The sequence below is a fragment of the Lissotriton vulgaris genome, chromosome 5, assembly GCF_964263255.1.
Source record: "Lissotriton vulgaris chromosome 5, aLisVul1.2, whole genome shotgun sequence".
In the NCBI taxonomy this organism is placed as follows: domain Eukaryota; kingdom Metazoa; phylum Chordata; class Amphibia; order Caudata; family Salamandridae; genus Lissotriton; species Lissotriton vulgaris.
In genome coordinates, this window is record NC_141693.1 from 975,329,233 (window position 1) to 975,349,538 (window position 20,306).

Below are 20,306 nucleotides of genomic sequence, written 5' to 3' on the forward strand. Positions count from 1 at the left end.
ACTCCAAATGTAGGGCGACAAACCCGGAAAAGTTAAAGGTATCTTTTTGGGGGAGCCTGACTTATGACTATGACATACTTTTAACTGAAAGAGATTGGCCACCTGCAATTTTTATGGATATGGAAAGGGAGATACAGTAATTTTACCAACTGTTTCCGACTTCGTTTCAATACACTTAAAACATGCATATGCGCAGGAGTGGGCAGTAGCCATTGCTTCAGCATTATTTCACAACCATGTTTGGTGGGATGCGGAGTCGCTTCACCATATAATCCCAGTAAAAACTACTCCAACTCCACAGAGACAGTACCCAATAAAACAAGAAGTGAAAAAACAGGTCAGGAGATCTTGGATCAACTTGAATACTAGGTTGTAATAGAAACTTGAACCTCCTCCATGAATAATCAATCATTTGTTTCCTGTGATGAAACCCGACAATTTGTATTGTCTAGTTTTAGACTATAGACATCTGAACACATGCAATAAAGCATTTGCAGTACAGAATGCACATATTGGCGCTTTATTGAATAAGATTGTGCGAAAACAATATAACACATTAGATATCTAAAATGGATTTTTCTGCCAAATATAGCACCTGAGAAAAGGTATTTGACATATTTGTCAATGCTAGGTTCACAGGGTTAATTTTGTCGACTACCCCAAGGGTATGCAAATAGCACTGGGATGTTTTCCGCTAGGGTTACAGCGTTTCTTCAGAATTTGGATGAAAAGGCATTGTCCTATGTAGATGATATTTATCTGATTGATGATAATTTAAAGGATCACTTGACATGGATGAGCATAATATTTTGGGGTTCGCCTCTGAGGGCTACAAATTCAACTTTAAGAAATCTAAAATAGCCCAACTAAATATCCTATTTTTGGGATACAAGCTATCAAGTGAAGGGAAAGGCCTGACACCTAACTTTCTAGAAAAGTGTGCACTGCTCCAACCGCCTAAATCTTTGAAAACTTTATAATTCATATTGGGATTTTTAAATTTTGGCAGAACATACATTTTGGATTACGCAGAAAGAGTAAAACTTTTCTACGAATTAATCAGACTTGAATTTTCAGTTAGGCATTGGACACAGGAACACACAGATATCCTTCGTTCCCTTCAAGCTGACATGATAGCTTCAAAACACTTGCAGACATGCGTAAATGTCCGCAATCTGGAGATCCATGTTATAGCGGGTCAATCTGGGTACACTTACCAAACCTTCAATGAAGTAGAAACAGTACCCATAGCATACAAATCACACTTGTACACAAATTCTGAAATGCACTTTGCTTCTACAGAAAAAATACTGACAGCAGTACAGACCGCTGTAGTAAGAGAAAGAGCACTGGCGCAGGGGAAACAAATAATTGTTTTAACTCCGGTCCCAGCCTTAGTGGCTGCTACAAAGGCAAGCATTCCTAATGCTAAAGCCTATCATCCAAGATGGATTCAATGGACTAATTCTCTCACTGCAACGGAGTAGACTATAGATATGACCCTAGTCTAAAAACACAAGCATTCCTGCAATATTAACAAGAATATCCTCCCCCAAATTAAATAAGCCTCTAGATCAGTATGAATATATCATTTACACTGACGGATCTGCTCAGCCAGCTGTAGGAAATATACAGCACTGCGTGTGTGATTGTGAAAGGTCGTATGCAGGATGGCAAGTTCCTTTCTAGCAGTACAAAGATACATTCTCTAGAAGCCTGCAAGGATTAGCTGACAGAACTAAAAGCCTTATTACTGGCACTAATAAATAAGGATCGAGAATTCCGCTCATTTTATTGTGTCCAGTCATACAATGAGTATCTCCGCTGCTGGGTGAAAATGGGTTTAAAGACTGAAACAGTGGCACAATTAAGCATAAAATGCTATGGCAACAGGTAGCCTTGTTGAAAAACGAACTACCAAGAGCTTGCTTGACACTCACGCTGAGTCATCAATGTGATGGCGTTCACATTGATGGGAATTCATTGGCTGATGAAGCTGTGAAGGGGCAGTATGAACTGCTGCCATAGCTGCAATCACTCGCTCAAAAACGAGAATAGACAGACAGATAATGGTAGCTGTTTTTGCTTCATGCAAAAATAGCACAGCCTTACCGAAAGACTTTTCACTCAAGTACTCCTACAAGTTTGATGCTAATAACATTCCAGTAGAATCAAATTCCAGGAGTTGGGGATAGAGTAATACCAAACATGGATCGCAGATTGGGTTTAATTCTAGCTGCACACGTGGCGAGGGTCTAGGTTCTGCACATGCAGGGATTACTGCGACGGTTTAATTATTGAAACAGTGGAATTGATGGCCAGGGTTAACCAAACAGACAAAGAATTTTGTCCTAAATTGCCATATCTGCTATCAGGTGAAGGGTTCTACTGTAGCACGTCCAGCACAGACACCATTACTGATATCAGACAGAGTACTCGCTTGTGTCTATTTGGACCACCGGGCCCCTTACAATTGGATGGGCTTACAAGTATATTTTGGTGGCAGTGGATTTATGCTCTAGATTCCTATGGCCTTAGCGCTCGGCTGACACTCAAACTGTTATAAAAGAATTACGAGTCTTTATAGGGACATATGCAGTTGGCAGATTACATTCTGACCGTGGCGCTGCATTTGGCTCTAGTGCTTTTGCATTGCGGTACTACTCTTCAGAACATCCCAAGGAAATTTTGGTAGTTGAGAGGAAAAACCGGGACTTAAAGCATTCTTTAGCAACAAGGGTATTAGGTTTGGTTGGGAGTTGGGTCAATCACTTATACGGGGTCCAACGAGCCATCATTGCCATGCCAAGAAGTTCCCTAAGAGGTGTCACTCCTTACGAGGTCCTATTTGGGATGAGAATGTGGGTACCTCATCTCGATTGTGAAAGCACAGTAGCGGATGAAAAACCATTTGACATCAAAAAACTTTTGGCTATTTTACACGATCTGAATCAATCCTGGGCACTACTAAGCAATGTGCAAGTAAAATGCACCACCACTGGAGTAGTCAAATCAGTCACAGCAAGATCTGCCTGGGTCCCAAAAGTCGGGGTTCTGGTCAGAGAAAAGATTGTGGACAAAAAAGAATTTGGGCCATCATACAGAAAGCCAGTCTCTGTCCTAGCTGTCGAAGGAACAAGGACAGTACTTCTTCCTCCTCTTGCTGGGCAAAAATGAAAAGAGATTTGCCTCTATTGATCAGATCAAACCACACTATGTGGCTGATACTGAATAGTAGGCCTTGTGGGCTCCTGGGTAGCCGATGCTCTCCTCTCGCTACCATACAGGAAGCTCAGACAGAAAGACTCATAACAATACCAAGTAATGGAACTCGTTGCTGTTGAAACAGAACTTCAAAACCAAAATGAAACTAAAATATCAATTCAGCCATCAACTGATGTCTACGTCAATATGCTTCTACAAGAGGCGTCAGCCAGTTCAACAAAGCCTGCTGATCTACCAAGATAGATCAGACTGCATCTGGCCACTTCATCCATTTTGAAATCTTCTCGCCTGATCCCAGTGAACCTGAGGCAACGCCAGCTCCAGTTACCTGTAAGCAACAAATCTTGATTACTACACCTTTCTGAAAAAGATTTATGTAGTATCACCATGGTTCCAGCTCTGGATAATAACTGGAATATTGTCTATTCTGTTCTGGATTGGCCTAGAGACTGTTTTTGCTTACTCATGAATGGACATTATCTCCCAGTTTCCAAAGTGAACTTGGTCGTGAAACCTCATACGTAATCTCATCATGAACAAAGAGACCTGTCATTTGCAAACATTATAGCTGTTCTAATTCCTGATGGTATAGTCTGGGACAAGGTTGATTATGATGTATATGGCCCTACTGAATTTTTGAAAATTCCACATTTATTTAAAATTTCTCTAAATGATATCATTACCTCCTGTACATTTTCTGATGATTGGGATTTTGAAACTGTAAATAATATATTGTCTGATTTGGAACAATCCGCTGCACTTTCAAACACTGAAATGTAAGAGGACACATCTGACTTTGACACTATGTACTGTTACCAACATTATGGTCATCACTTCTTACATGTTCAAGTTCAAAAGCTTTTATTCGGGTTGTCATAACAATCCATATAAGCACAAACGTACAAATATTAGATAAACAGCAAATTACAATAATAATTAGTCACAATAGCACATTACAACTGACCAAAAATATAAGAAGTTCTTCGAAGGATAGCCAATACATTTCTTTTTGACATTACACATATGCACAAGTTAGGTCCCCTTCAAAAGAGATGACGTTACTCTGGTATATTTTTATCTAGCATGAGATGATTGTTCGTTAAGTAAAGTGACAAATGCAAAAGACAATGTTGTGCAAAAGTTGCATGTGCAAAAAAAGCGGCTAAACAGTGGCATGTGCTCTAATACAGTAAAGTAATTTACATAAGCGAACTACTACTCCTGTGCAAAAAATACAGCCATAAGAGAGGGAGTACATTGATAGGTCCAAGTTTACGTTAATACGAAGACTCAGCTATAAAGTGCCATATCATTCAGAAATGAAAAAAGTTATAGATATACATACTTGGGTTTCCGTGCAAAAAAATTCTACATATTATTCAAAGGTGTTAAAAAAACGTGATTTTTAAAGGCAGTAATACACTATAATAGAATTGTTCCATCAATGTCTTAAAACGTGTTACCAATAAAACAACGATTAAAACAAACAACTGTATACAAATATAAATATTTAAACCATTCTAAAAAGGGAAGAATATGCCTTCAGGTTGAATGTATAGTTTATGTATTACGACTATACACTGGTTGCCAAGTCAGATAATTATAGATTTCCTGGCATCTATACATTTCATTATATACATGGCAACAGAAAAACAAATGTCTGGATTTTCTAGTAGCATAATTAATTTCATTGCTGATTTTGTGGATTGAGCATTGAATTAAAAATAAAATGGTTTTAAATAAAAAAGCCTTAAAAAGTAGTAAAATTTACAAAACAATAAGAAATGGCAGCAGCTTTGTCGTGAAATTTGATCACAAGGGCAAACAGAGTTTGAGCCAGTTCTCATGACAGGAAATGCCACCAAGTGATGCGCAGTACCCAGTCTAAGACGCGTTAAAACGAATCGATGTGAATTATGTGTAACCATGGACAGGTAAGACTGGAAGCCTTTGTTTAAATTAAGCTCTTGGTAAAAAACAACTGTTGGTAGCGTCCTAGACTGCCTTACTCTATTCTCCCTCTTGTATGATAGAAACTTTTCCTTCAGTTCCTTCTTGGAGATAGAGGCGGCAAAATCTGGATTTGAGAGAATGTCATTATTAAATAAGATACGGTACCAATAATGAATATATTTCAACCATGGCATATGGGGATCAAGTTTTAGACAATCTCTTATTGTTTGTTGTGTAAACAACGTTTCTGGTTTTGACCAAATGGATCGCCATAGTGTTAAGGGACGCAATGCTGCAAGATCTGTAATATAATTTATACCTACTTCTTCGTGCACGAGTAAAGTCGATGCAGATGGGGGGGACACACAATGCTCTCTTTAGAAATTTATTTTCATCACATTGCATGGTTTTCCTCTCGCGATAACCCCAGATTCCTGCCCCGTATAATGCTGATGATACACATCTAGCATTATAGATGGTTACCAGGTCCTTGATTCTTCTGGGGCCCCCCAATTTGGTGGAAAAACTGAAGATGCTGTTTGTGTTCCTTTTCATCTTCAGATCTATGTTATTTAATTCTTGTGTCTAAACCCATCGTCTGCGAATGTTATCTCGAGATAACAATTTTTTTTACAGTTAGCAGCTTCTCGTTATCAATAAAAAAAGAGCTTGTTAATTTGGTTTTCTTACCACATGACATGGCGACAGTCTTACTTTTATTGATTTTTAATTTGCTGCCCTTGATAAATTCAGCAAAGTTATCTATGAGGCGCTGTAATCCGATTTTGGTGCGAGATATTAAAACTGCGTCATCTGCATATAATAGAATTGGGACCGCCTTGCCATCAATACACGGGGCGTCTGCTGAGATTTGGCCTAGGGCTGAATCTATTTGGTTGATAAACAATGAAAATAAAAGAGGTGCTAATACACAACCCTGGCGTATGCCTCTTGTAACTTTAAAGACAGGGGTGCATTCTCCAAATGGGCCGTATCGGACTTTACAGGACAGCATTTCGTAGAGCCTCGCTAGAAAGTGTACTATTTCCTTAGGAGCGCCTAAGTCCAATAGGATCTTCCATATTAAGGCGTGATCCACGAGGTCGAAGGCGCTACTTAAGTCTGCGAAGCAGAGAAATAAATTCCCCTCCTTCGCGACAGTGTATTTGTTTATCAAAAGGTCAAGGTTGGCACACTGCTCCAGGGTACCTAGGCCCTTCCTAAAACCGTATTGTACCTTAGTTAAAGTGTACTGCTCTTCGGCCCAAGTTTCCAATCTCCTTGGCAAAACTCTGCTCATCACCTTGATAGAGGCATCTAACAAGGAGATAGGGCGGTCGTTACTCGCCTCGGATTTGGATCCTTTCTTAAAGAGTGGTACAATTACCGATTGGCCCCAGGTAAATGGAATTTGTCCCTCTGCTGCCATATTAAAAACCCTAGTTAGGATGGGTGCCCATAGATCCATTTCAGTTTTATAAAGGTCTATGGGAACTCCATCCGGTCCAGAAGCTCTACCACCTTTACTATCGATTAAACCTTCATATACCTCATCTAAGTTGATCAACAATGTTAATGGGTGCCAGGTGGAAGTTTTGAGTGTTAATGGGTCTAGGGTACTCCTAGCTGGGTAAAAAATCTTCGTAAAATGCTCAATCCAAGCGTTACATTCAACATAGGAAGTTAATTTGGGCATACTATCAGACTTTAGAAAGGTACTGTTTATAGTTTCCCAGTAAAGTTTAATATTTTCTGTTTCTGCCGCAAAGTTGAGGTTAGTCCATGCTTCATCCTGGAGGCTTTTCTTCCTATTGGAAATGGCTGCCTTATAATCTAAAGGTAGCAATTTTATGGTTGCATTGTTGCGAGGTTTAGCGCTCAATGCTTGTTTTAATGCTTGCAGAGCCCATGTACAGTTCCCATCAAACCATCCTGCTTTCGTTGCCCTCTTCATACGGGTTTTCCTGGTAAAAATCTCTTCTATAGTGACATTCATTTTAACAAATTCATCAATTATATTATAAACAGTGACTCCATCGCTCAGGCACTTCTCGATTTCTACGCGACATTTAGTCACCACCTCTTGATGTTTTGTTTGAGAATCGATACCAGCCCATTTAATTCTCATCCCATTTGTTCTGGCGGCTGTGGCATTGGTGACACGATTGCTGGTGTCAGGTTCTTTATTTCCACAGCACAGCAATGATATATGGATACTGTTGTGATCGCTTAATGGTTGTTCCATAACCCAAAGGTTTGAATACTCGATATTACTAGAAAGCAGAATATGGTCAATGCTGGTGTTAGTATTTCTGCCTGTGAAAGTTGGGCAAGTGAAATTTTCCTTGTTCTTCGAGCAATTCAATAGATCCAAATTAAATTTTGCCAATAGTTTATTCAGAGCCATGCCATAAATACAATGGGAGAAATGAAGATCATCCCCTGCATCCCCAAAATCAGACTCCTTTCTAAGGCCACAGGAATTACTTTTGGCTTGTGGACACGATTTGATGTTAAAATAGCCCGCCCATAGAATAGTTGCCTGTTTTCGGGATACCGCCAGGGCCTTCTCAATTTCACTCTCAAGAGGAGATAGGGTTTTCCATCTATTGTTATCGAATTTGTTATTGTAGTAGTTGATCACTATTAGATCATTGCCTTTGCTAAATTTAAGACGGAGCACCTGGCTGTTAGTTCCATCTGAGCTGTAACCTTTGATTTGACACGCAGTTGGTTTATTTGATACCAATAGAAGGAGACCTCCCTTAGCGCGTCCTGCAGCAGAATTAACCACAGGTAACCAATGGGAGGAATAACCCTCTATAAAAATGGGTTCTTTGCACCATGTCTCTTGGAGACAAATAATGTCATGGCCATCAGTGATGAAGCCCTTCCAGAATGGGGTGTCCAACTTTTTCTTAAGACCCGCTATATTCCAGGTAACTAGACAATAGCCTAAATCTTGACCTATGATATTATTTGGTTGTGCATCTATAGAAGGGGTGGATGAATCTACGGCTATAATAATGGATGTTTCTGGAGGCATTAGGATTGGAATTTGCTCCTGCTTGGGTGCATCGGATTGCTCATCCATGCTGATAGCCAAGACAATGGGGCTACCTAATTCTGGTTCCCCAATATCCAATTGTAGAGGATTGGACAAAGTCATACTACTAGATTCATCTTTACCTGGTGACTGTAACCCATATGGGGGCCTTTCTGACACCGTCCCCACAGGTGGCCATTGTCAATCATTAGACTCCAGAGAGTCAGAAACCTGAAATCCATTTTGTGTGGGAATTGTATAGCGCACAGAGGGAGCAGTTATTTTACTGATAATAGGGTTATCATTGATAAACAATGCAGAATCAAATAAGTGTCTATAGAAATATCCTAAAGGGAGGAGGGTCATGTTGAACTCCCAGAGCGATGGGGATGGGGCAAAAGCAAGACTGCTCTTTGCCCAATGTGGGGATCTGTAATTTATGATTATGCAGTCCCCCTCAAACTTTTTTCTTAATGGACCCACCCCACCAACCCTTTGTGTCATAATAATCTGGTTGGCTCCTGATTCAGGATAGCTACAATTGTTAATGAGCCAATGTAGAGTTTTGGTTTTAAGTGCATCGTGTGATTCTGTTTGACCCTTCCTCAGTTTTGGGACATTAACTAATACTGCTACATAGGCGCTACAATCTGGGGGAAGATTGATACAAGTTGGAATTTGTTTGTCAATGCTTGTGACCAGATTGTTGCTAGGTCTGGTAACGTGTTCTGACATAGGTTGTTTCCTAGTTACTCGTGTGCCCATTTCAGCAGGTGCTGGGTTTTGATCCAACTGAATGCCTGTCATAACGTTATCCACCCGAGCCTTATTGACATTTAGTGCTGCTTTAGGTTTATCAGTGTGTGCTGCCGTGTTTCCCTTGGTTTCGTTGTTCTTATCTTTATTACCATTATTTTTTCCCTCTGTGCTTGGGCCACTGACTTGATGTTGGTGTGGCCTCAATATGGCGTCCTCTATTTTACTATTTAATTCAAGTACCTCTTTAGCCAGCTTGTCTACCTTTGTATACAGGGGTCTTATTAGTTTTGACATTTTGTCGAAGATGGCTTCCAGGCTAAAGTTGACAGATGGCGTTCCAGACCTTAGCTTGGCTCTTGTACGCATGCTAACCATATTCACAATAGGATTGGCTTTTTTTCCCCTTTTGCCCTTTGGGTTGCCAATCCCTGCAGTTTTCTTATTCCTACTCTTTTGTTTTACCTGTAGGGGAGATGGGGAACAGGGGCTACTGTCCGTAACAGACAATCTTGGGGAGTTAGAAATGTGAGAGTTAATGCTGACGCTGTTATTAATATCTTCTGGCACAGCTACATCTGTATCAACTCGTTGTATGGTCGGGCATACTACCCAAGGTTATCTGCTCTGGTGCTAGAATGCTGGATCCCATTAAAAGACTCCTTTCGGTGCGATCTATTTCCTTATTGAGGGCAGTTACAGCCTTGACCAGATAATTATCGATGGTATTGCAAGCATTATCTGTCAGAGGCTTAGCCCGTCGTCTTGCCATTACAGAATCTGGGGATGTAGCGGGCTTTACAGCAGTTAATTAATCATCCAAACAGGATGGAGGATCAAGACTTACATTAAATAGCAAGCGAGGATATAACACGGTACAAGAATGTTCCAAACCTTATCAGCGGGGTTGCCCAGTCCAGCCTCGTCTGGCTGCAGACGGCCCGCCCTTGTCCCGGGCTTCTCCCGGGCTTGTCCCGCGCGCGTCCCACGACGCGGGAGGCTCACTGCTCCTTTGAGCGCCTCCGGGCATGGAAGTGGGCGGAGGTGGGCGGGATGCCCAGCAAGGTATCCTGGGGTATGTAGTCTCCCCGCTCAGCGGCCGCGTGGTGTATCAGGACTGCGGGCGGGGGAGACTGATAGCAAGAGCCCCCCAGGAAGTTTTGGCAAAGCAGGTAGGATTTACGCCAAATGTAATAGGCTCCCACTTCTTACATAAATCCAGTATCTCCCATAATGTTTTCACATACCACCAATGAGGACATTGCTAGACACCGCCAAAATGTAGTTAAAAAAATTTGCACAAATGTTTCCTATTTTTCTGGGTTTAACACTTCAGACCCGACCTCATATTACTATAAGGTTGCACCTATGACTGCACAGACAAATATGTTAACTAACACCAAACAGATTTAATCTGTATCCTTTATTTCCCAACTGTCTGAACAGTGTTGTGATTATGGAAGGACACAATAGACATTAAATCAGTGCGGGTTAAAAGGACTGGCAAGTACAGGGAACAGAAGCACTATTTCGCTCTTGCTTCATCCCACATCAAATCATATATTTGAATGACACAGTGCAACATACTTACTGTCTTGGACTAGCCAAGAACAAGGAATTTAAATCACCTCGTGTTCCCACTCCATCTCATATGAATTTTACATCACATGGAGGGGATACAATAGATGACATCATACAGCACAATACTACAGACCCCAATTGGAAGGGATGATTAGTTTGGCCCATAGCCACAAACAGATGTCAATCAAGATTCTGGGGTAAAACCGAAGGGTTTAGTATCCTTAGGCCAGACCAATGCTATGTACAAAGAGAACATCCAGGGGTGGTGACATCATACAGTATTGGGAAGTTGTGCCTTGATTGGCTAAAAACCTCACCACTGTCCCAGGTGAAACAGCACTTATCCTTACTCTCAGATGAGGTGGATCTAAGGGATTTTCTATTAGGTCCCCAAAAACCACATCAGAAGCGTTTCTTATATGCTGTCTATAATGATATCTGGAAGATATCTCAACAAGAAGCTGCAGAGAGACTTCATGAAATAGATAGAATTAACCTAGAAAAGGTGTTAACTGTAGTTGACAATGGTATGGCTATGTTAACATCCAGGATTTATTGACTGGGCAGCATTGTTCCTACAGCTATTGATATACTAGAACAGGACTTGTCCATACTACAACACGGACAATCTCAACTACGTTCTATTATGTTAATAAGCTGGATGCTGCAATCAGTGCATGCTGGTTTTGTGCCTTGCTGATTTATCAACAGTAAGTCCCTATTTTCTGCATACAATCTAACTGAGAAGCAGATAACAATGGCACAAAGGGGAGCAAAATATACAATGCTGCGTATTGAAAAACCGGATCAATTACCTTTTACTGTAGCAGAATCACCATCCACGGAATGGTTAATCCATTGCATATAACATTACCAGTCACAACTTTCCAGTTTCAGCATTATCTAGAACAACAACAGGTGGGCAGATATAAAGCGATGGGTAGGGAATTCATCAAGGAATCTTGGGGATTGCCATACAGATTTGGGTACAGGAGTGGAGACATGGGAGTGCTTCTTGACGGTACTAACTACGAGACCGCTTTAAGCGGATCTCTCATATGCCAGGACATCATGCTTCAGGGGGCGTGTTATGGTCCGGTTGCTAACTTATCCTGTCACTTGAAAGGGTCCCCAGCTAAAGTGATTAACCCGGTGTTCAGGTTGCTTTCAAATGGGAGTTACTTGATGCTGAATGATCAAGATTGTTGTGGGATGCTCCCAGGCATCGCATATCTTGCCACTGTAGGCTCCAGGGTTACTTACTGTATGCAAGCATTATTTCCACTCATTCGCACAGTGAGCGAGGCGCCATTATGGTCTTCGTTGAATGTTTCCTTTATACAGTTTGATACTCAAAGCAGAATGAAAGCCAGGCTTTTATAGAAAACTGTGCCCTTGACCTCCGTCTGAGAGACTTATGATCTTCAGGTCGCAAGGTCCTCAGCAGAGATATTGGCACTAGTACGAACAAAATGCCCTTTCCATTTCACAGAAATGGTACAACGTATCTTTAACATGTCTGCACGATGGTATAGTACACCTCTTTAAGACCATAGGTTTTGGACTGGTCAGCACCTTTCAATCTTTGCAGTTATTCCCAACTTCATACACTCCGTGTTTGGAACTATTTTTTGAGGGCTTCCGTTGATCCTGTTCCTTATAGCAGGAAGCCTGATTGTCCTTTTTCTGCAACATCCCAGTCACCAAGGGGATGGAAAAAAAGCTCTTATAGCGCCAATACCGTGATCGCATGGTACCCCATCTGGGTACACCACGCCTTCGGGTACTAAGTGAGTCTTGGTTCCTATAATTTTGACCAGTCTGGATTGACTGTGTCCTGCCTGTCTCCCACTGTCTATTCTACAGGCAAGAATGTGTGTTAGATCTCTGTATAACACTTCTATTGGTTGCGCCACTGGACGTGGATGCTTTACTGGACCCTTTAAAGGCGATTTATATTGCTGTGTCCTCAGCATATTCTCATGTTCATGTCAGCATTCTTAGAGCCACCACGGGATGCTTCAGCTCCTGTTGGTACAGAGACCGACTCCTCTACAGGCACACCAGTGTGTGTGATGTTTCATACAGGTGCCCAATATAGGCTCAGGTAGCAACCCAACCTTTCACCTATATTTCCCCTGCCATTACACTACATAACGGTTCTTCGTACTGACCTTTTACCTAGTTACGGTAATGCCTAAATGACATGGGGTTTTCTCTGGAAACTAGCCTCTTTCGTTATGCACAAGGATTCTTGGAAACACAGCAGGACACAGCAGGACACCATCTCCTGCATAATAACTATGTATAAGGGTCATTCCTTCCGTCATCCTAGTCCGACATGACACAGCAAGGTGTATCCCCTGGGGGTACCACATTGGGTATATAAACACCATATCTCTGCTGAGGTAAGAGAGGAAAAAAGGACTTCCATGCTGACACACTGACGCAAAGCGCTGAGGTTCCTGGACGCAGACACTCCAGCTCAGAGTGGTCTGACATCCCTTGCGTGGTGTCCACCTCGAGACCAAGACGGGGTCCCACACTCTCTCACTTCAGGTAATGGGGTTAACTTTATCCTAGAGGGATTCTTGGCTTCTACACCTACATACATGCTAGGTAAACTTAGGTACATCTAGTTAGGGTTGCATCATAGGAGTACGCATTTTATTGTCGTGTATTTTTATACTTGCTAGAATTCATGGTAGACATCTACCTTACTTTTACTCTTTTGGTGCTGAAAATCATTTATATCTTTTTCTGTCTTGTGGTTGTTTTGATAGAGCGAGGGTTCACCTGCCCAGAATTTTTACCATACTCACCGGGGCCCATAAACATATACACTTTGAACAGGTAAACCTACACTTAACCAGTGGTTTAATGTAACCATTTAGGATCCATACCTTGACTTACCAATCCAAGTCACCGGTACCTAGAGTCCTAAGGGATCAAGGGAGTTAGCAAGAAAAAAGGTAGTAAATAAACATTTGCACTTATAAAATAACCACAGACTCGGGAAAGATTTAAACGCTTTATCTAAATAATGTTTTAAATGTCAATGTCCATACTAAATTTGTCAAGGCTTGATCAATCAAAAATAATATTAAAGTAAGATGATGTGAGATTATCATGAAACGTTCTTTAAGCATTGAAATATAGGAAAGGTAAGAAAAAGGAAACAGCACAATGACAAATCCATGCAACTTTATATTTACCTAGTATGGTGTGAGGACCAACCCTCGCCACGGGCTGGGATAAAGGACAGAACCCCCGATAGTGCAGGTGCCAACAGGATAGAACAGGTGCAGACCAGAATCAGGATAAGCACGGAACAAATTGGATCAGTACAGGACCACCACAGGTCAGGACCGGCACCCAGAGCTAAAGTGCAATGCCAGCGTCACACCCCTCTCTGCAGCTAACAGTCGGACCCCGATTGGGTTAGCGAATCTTCTCCCCAAGAACCCAGATTGGGTTATCGAACTCCTTCTCAGAACTCCAATTGGGTTATCGATTCTTCTGACAGAGGGTGCTCCGCCAGCACCTCTGCTCTCGATCACCTATTGAGTGCGTTGGGTCAGTGACAGGTCAGCTATTCGGACAAGTCAGACAATCTAACTAGCTAAGCCTACCTTAGATATACCATTTTCCAGGGCAGTTTACCACCCCCAATTTTGCAAATGTGTGAATTCCCTCAATTTGATTGTTCAAAAGACGAGGAGAGGTCATCGCACCATACCAGTTATGAGGTCATGCTCTTCAATATTCAGATTTATATTCCCGCCAATATTTTATTTTCCCATGCACTTTTATTCCACCCGGCAATGAATGTTTCAATAACGAATACAATGTATAATTTGACATCCTCTTGGAGGTTCAGGAGGTCGAGTTCCAAGGAACATCTTCTAGCAAGACAAGACTTGGCAGGATTTCAATGCCAGTGCTTCAGGAATTTTAGCTTCTCCGCACAGGCACAGTTCCTCCCAAGATGGAGTTCAGAAGTACATGTCAGGCCCAAAATACGATACATGTAAAAGTAGAAAAAAAACAGTTTTAGAACAAGAAATAAATGAATGCACTGTATACCACTTATCTCTATATGGGCCGGGATGCCCGCCACCCCTCCCAACACCAATTCCCCAGAACAGACACAGATTTGACTTTTGGAAGGCGGGGGGGCCTCACGACACCCCCGGCCGTATTTATTAAAATATGAAACAAAATTTAAAACTTTGAATTAAAAACGTTTCATGAATCATGTACAAATTCAACTTCAATTACATCTTGATGAAGACAGGTTTTTCAGGCTAACCTTAACAAATCTCTAATACAAAGGTTTCCTAGCCGAGTCTAGCATCCTGATAAAATGCATTACATTTGAATTTGTACAACCTAACATTAAGGGCCAACGGCAAGGTCTTAACCGGTGTCAGATCCCTATCACCAACTTCCCGCCCTCACGGTGTGAGTGGCGCATGCGCAGAGGACTTTACCCTCGCCGCCAATTGTAACTTCCCTTGTCGTGGGGGCCCCCTTTCACTCGACGCCATCTTAAGGTCGCCTGAGTTCGTGTGCGAGGTATCCGTAAGAAGGACAGCCTGGACTCCCCCCCTTCCCCACACTCTCTTCCGCCGGAGCGGATATCCGGCCCCCAGGAAATTCGTGGGAGGGGCATATAGCCGTCTCCCCCTGGGAGGGGCCTATGGCCGTCTCCCCCGGGCGCTCCCATCCATAATGGGTGGCGCCCCTCCCTAGGGACCTTGAAATCACTGCTCACCGATCATGACCTTACCGCCCGACCAAAGAAATAAATACGACAATTGTTTTACCTACTAAGGAAGAAAAACTATGACTAAACTTGCAACAGCTTGATAAATTCACCCACTTCCACATTGCTACAAAGGGAAAAAGGTCCTAAAGCAAAGCACAATCTTTATTGAATCCATTCCTTCACGATTCTACCAAGGAAAAAATGGCCTACAAGCAAGTATTACATGCATACCCTCGTCATACATTTATGATGCAAGAAATGATTGCCAAACATGTTTTATTACATCAAATAACACCATTCGATATTTCTTTATTTCACAAACTCTGCAACAAGGGGCTGGTGGGTGGGTCAAAAAAGTGCAGCTTGTTCCTTTGAGGGCTCACGAGCGACGAGTGGTGCAGCCTTCAGAGCGCAGGAAGAAGAGGAAGCTTCGTCGGATTCCCGCACTTTTATCCAGCTGCGGGAGGGTGGGGCACCGCCTCAAGCACGCCCATCAGTGCACGGACTTCCGGGCGGGTGTTTAGGACAACCTCTTTTGGGTGGGAGGAGCGCGCTCCGGCCACGCCGCTTCGGGCATACCAGCCGGGACACGCCCCCCGCCCACAATGGTTTCCCGGGGGATCGGGGCACCCATCCATACGTTCGGGGGGACCGAGTGGTCTCCCCTTTCCATATGGGCCGGGATGCCCGCCACCCCTCCCAACTCCAATTCCCCATGGGAGGAGACAGACACAGATTTGACTTTTGGAAGGCGGGGGGGCCTCACGACCCCCCCGGCCGTATTTATTAAAATATGAAACAAAATTTAAAACTTTAAATTAAAAACGTTTCATGAATCATGTACAAATTCAACTTCAATTACATCTTGATGAAGACAGGTTTTTCAGGCTAACCTTAACAAATCTCTAATACAAAGGTTTCCTAGCCGAGTCTAGCATCCTGATAAAATGCATTACATTTGAATTTGTACACCCTAACATTAAGGGGCAACGGCAAGGTCTTAACCGGTGTCAGATCCCTATCACCAACTTCCCGCCCTCACGGTGTGAGTGGCGCATGCGCAGAGGACTTTACCCTCGCCGCCAATTGTAACTTCCCTTGTCGTGGGGGCCCCCTTTCACTCGACGCCATCTTAAGGTCGTCTGAGTTCGTGTGTGAGGTATCCGTAAGAAGGACAGCGTGGTCTCCCCCCTTCCCCACACTCTCTTCCGCCGGAGCGGATATCCGGCCCCCGGGAAATTCGTGGGAGGGGCATATAGCCGTCTCCCCCTGGGAGGGGCCTATGGCTGTCTCCCCCAGGGTGACCCATCCGTAGTGGGTGCCGCCCCCCGTGGGAGGGGCCAATGGCCGCCTCCCCCGGGCGCTCCCATCCATAATGGATGGCACCCCCCCTAGGGACCTTGAAATCACTGCTCACCGATCATGACCTTACCGCCACAGGCCAGATAGTTGACCGACTATCCGGCCCCCCCACACCTCCTATAGGTCATGTCTCCTCAAGCCCACTAGCCAAGCTACGATGTCTCCTATCAGTAAGTCATTACCAGTCCTGGACAGGTGCACCCCATCATTCGAATAACAGTGATCGCCCCTGATACACCCATGAGAAATGCTTTGGAGATGAGCAGAGCGAAACAGTTTCTCAATGTTATTGTTGACCGAGTGGTTCAACGCTGTCACAGACAAACCTCCCCGCCATATCCTCCTGGGAATCATGTGGGACCAGGCAATCGTACATCCCGGGAGCCTTTTGGCTAACCAGCTAACTACAGACAGTATGTGCTCAACTAACACCCGTCTTCCCAGTCTCACCAAGTCATTGCCCCCTACGTGCACTATGATTACAGATGGCGGTGACCTATGCCGCCCTAATAGTTCTTCCACAAAACTTTGCAATCGGTCAATACAGAGGCCGCCCTTCCCATGGAAGGTCACTCTGAACCCATATTCCTCAGATGTGTGGATCGCATCACCTGCTTTGAATATGTCCCCTACTGGACTGGACCACACTAATCTGAATATGGACTTTTTCCAAAAAATATAAGTGGACCCACAAAGAAACTCTGGCTTTCAAAAACCTTTATGTACTACCAATGCACAATGTAGTACCAATGTACTCAAAGTTTTAATTTCCTGTTTATAATTATGTTCATTTTAACTCTTAAGTATATTCACTGTTAGGTTCATCACTTATAACCACTTTTCACTAAGTGTATCACTGCCACAATTTATAATCACTATTCACTAAGTAACCAATTTCTCCACTGCGCCGTCTTATTCTTAATGCTTACAACCGGTCCTCTCAACATGGACGCCCAGTGTTGGTCCTTTCTCTATTTTTGTGCCCCTTGCTCAGCCAATAGTCGAGCACTTCATATAGGACGTGCTCAGTTGACTTCCTCTAACCAGGAAATCGCGTGTTGCCGACTGACCCGGTAAGTCGCATTCGCGGCATCGGCTTCGTTCCCATGACGCTGTGAATCACACCGCGTGGCTGATATCTCTCCCTTCAGCCCTAGGCTATCCTGGTTCCAGGACCCCAATGCGCTACTGCGCCCTCCGGCATTCTCCGGCGAACAAGGTAAGCCCCACACGGCTTTTACTGTTAATTTATGCTAATTCCCTCCTGTTTTCCGCTCGTAAAACATGTACCCTACACACAGGTACTGCGGAAACGGAAACTAACCTCCCCCGCCCTTGGAATCTTGGACAAAAATTTTTTACTAACTGGTAAGCTGCCTGACACAATTCACTGGCCACGCATGACCAACTCCCTGCATGGTTTTTTCTCAATCATTGTCATTCCGCCCCCTCTAGACCAACCCATTTGGATATACGTGGTCAACCCGGTCCTGTCTTATCAACCTACCTGCGCGCTCTGATGTAAGCCCGCATACCATATGCCCTTTGGTAAGCCTTACCACTTTCACTCATGCATTACATTGCAAGAGTATTACTACATTCCTTCCTTAAACCGCTCTGCACTACTGCGCCGAGGTTTTCACTTGATTATTTATCTTGGAAATGTTTTGCCATAACTGCACCTATTGTGGCACTGCTCCTTAATTCGTGGCCACCTATCACCATTGCGCCGATACACGATGTCTTACCAAGGAAAGCATGAAATGTGGAATTCACTTGCACTATTGCCATCCTTGCGCCGATATTCTCATTTGAAAACGATGTCCTACCATGGTAAACTTACCACCATAAGAGCATGAGATGTGAAATGTGGAATTCACTCGCACCATTGCGCCGCTCCTCAATTGTCTATTTTGCCTCCCTTGCCAGCACTATTCACCTACTCTGCAACACTTAGTCAGTCACAAATCACATGTCTGTCACATGCCTGGATACATGCACTCAACCCCACTCGCCGCTCTCACTTGGTTAGAGGTAGACTTTATTAGTAACTACTGCACAAAGTCACGATCTTTTATATGTACAAAACTTAATGTTTTCCTTTCCCCCCTTCTCCCTGTAGGCTAAAAGAGGCTTATAATCTTTAAGGCAATTATTTGTTTGTCCTGATGATGGACCCCATCATTTAGTAAGGGGGTCCGAAACGTCGTCGACTTACTGTGTACCATATACCTGTAGAAATGATTGACTATATAATACTGTGTAATGGTACCTATAAGAAATTCTCTGTGTGAAATTGGAATTTTGCAGAGATTGTTTTTGCCTTGCAAGCCCTTTATGTATGTCTTTGTCTGTATATTCGTGTGGCTGGGTACAGGCTTGTGCCCCCCCGTGTGTGAATTGTTGAAGGTGTTACTGCTTTTTATATACTTTGATCTAAATATAAATTTTGAGGACCACTGCCCGGCTGGGCATGTCTTCAACAATATAGAACTGACTGAGTCTATATTTATTCTGTTCTCACGTGTTTCCTTGCCTGGGACCATTGTTGTTTCTGTATAATTGAATATGTCCCCGGCACGCCTCACGTATGAGTGGCCCACGACCCAGACCACTTGATCTCCATTCCGTGATCCTTTCCCGCTGGTCAGCTGATGCTGGGCCGATCCCAATTTCCGCCCCGCGTCACAGGCTCGCCAAACTGTAATCCAAACAAAAGACAACAAGCGTGAGTGCATTTCATCAGTCTTTTACAACATGTGCAGTCGCACATATCTCTTGAAACAATTCGAGGACCAACGGCCTAATTGTTTCACCCCGTCTGCCTGCAGACCCCGAGCTGTAGCTTCTGTAGCGGCCCCTATTCTAAATGAATGGGTCCCAAAATCACACGGGTTCAAGCCCGCTGCTGCAATCGTAATTGCCAGCACCCTCTGAAATTGAAATCTTGTCAATGGGGTGCCGTCCATATGTCTAAGCAGGCCCCCCCCATGTAGTCAACCTTTGTTTCAGGTAGGCCTCCACATGCCTCACTGGACAACCGGGATTCCACAGAGCGTGCTGCAACACCACACTATTCCCCAGGGCCTCCTGGTCCGTTTTTGACCTGGCAATCGAGATCAGCAGAGAATCCCCCCTTACTTGAATGTGATCCCTGCGTAGACCTTCTTCCACATCTTTCTTATTCCCTGCCACAAGTTCACTCACCCGCAGGGCCCCATAGAATGCCAATGTGAAAGCTGCTCGGAATAGTATTACCTCGCTGGGCGAGGAGCATGTCTCGTCCAGTTTTGCCAGTAAGGTGGTCAATTTACCAAACCCAATCGGGTGCCTGTTATCCTGTCTGCGACCCTCCAGGCGCCGCAAGCCGCGGAGAGCCTTCCTGACTAAGAAGGAGTTCGTCGGATCCTTTATCCCGTGGAGCTGTGCCATAAATGATATGGCGGCCTTATACCTATTGGCGGTTGCCGCCGACCGGCCTTCCTTATGAAGTGCCACCAAAAATTGAAGCAAGGACTCATCCTGCCCCCATCTATGCTCCCCAACCGGCCCCAGAAAGGCGCAGTATGAACGGAACGCCCCTTCATAAGCTTTCCTCGTCCTGGGCGCTAA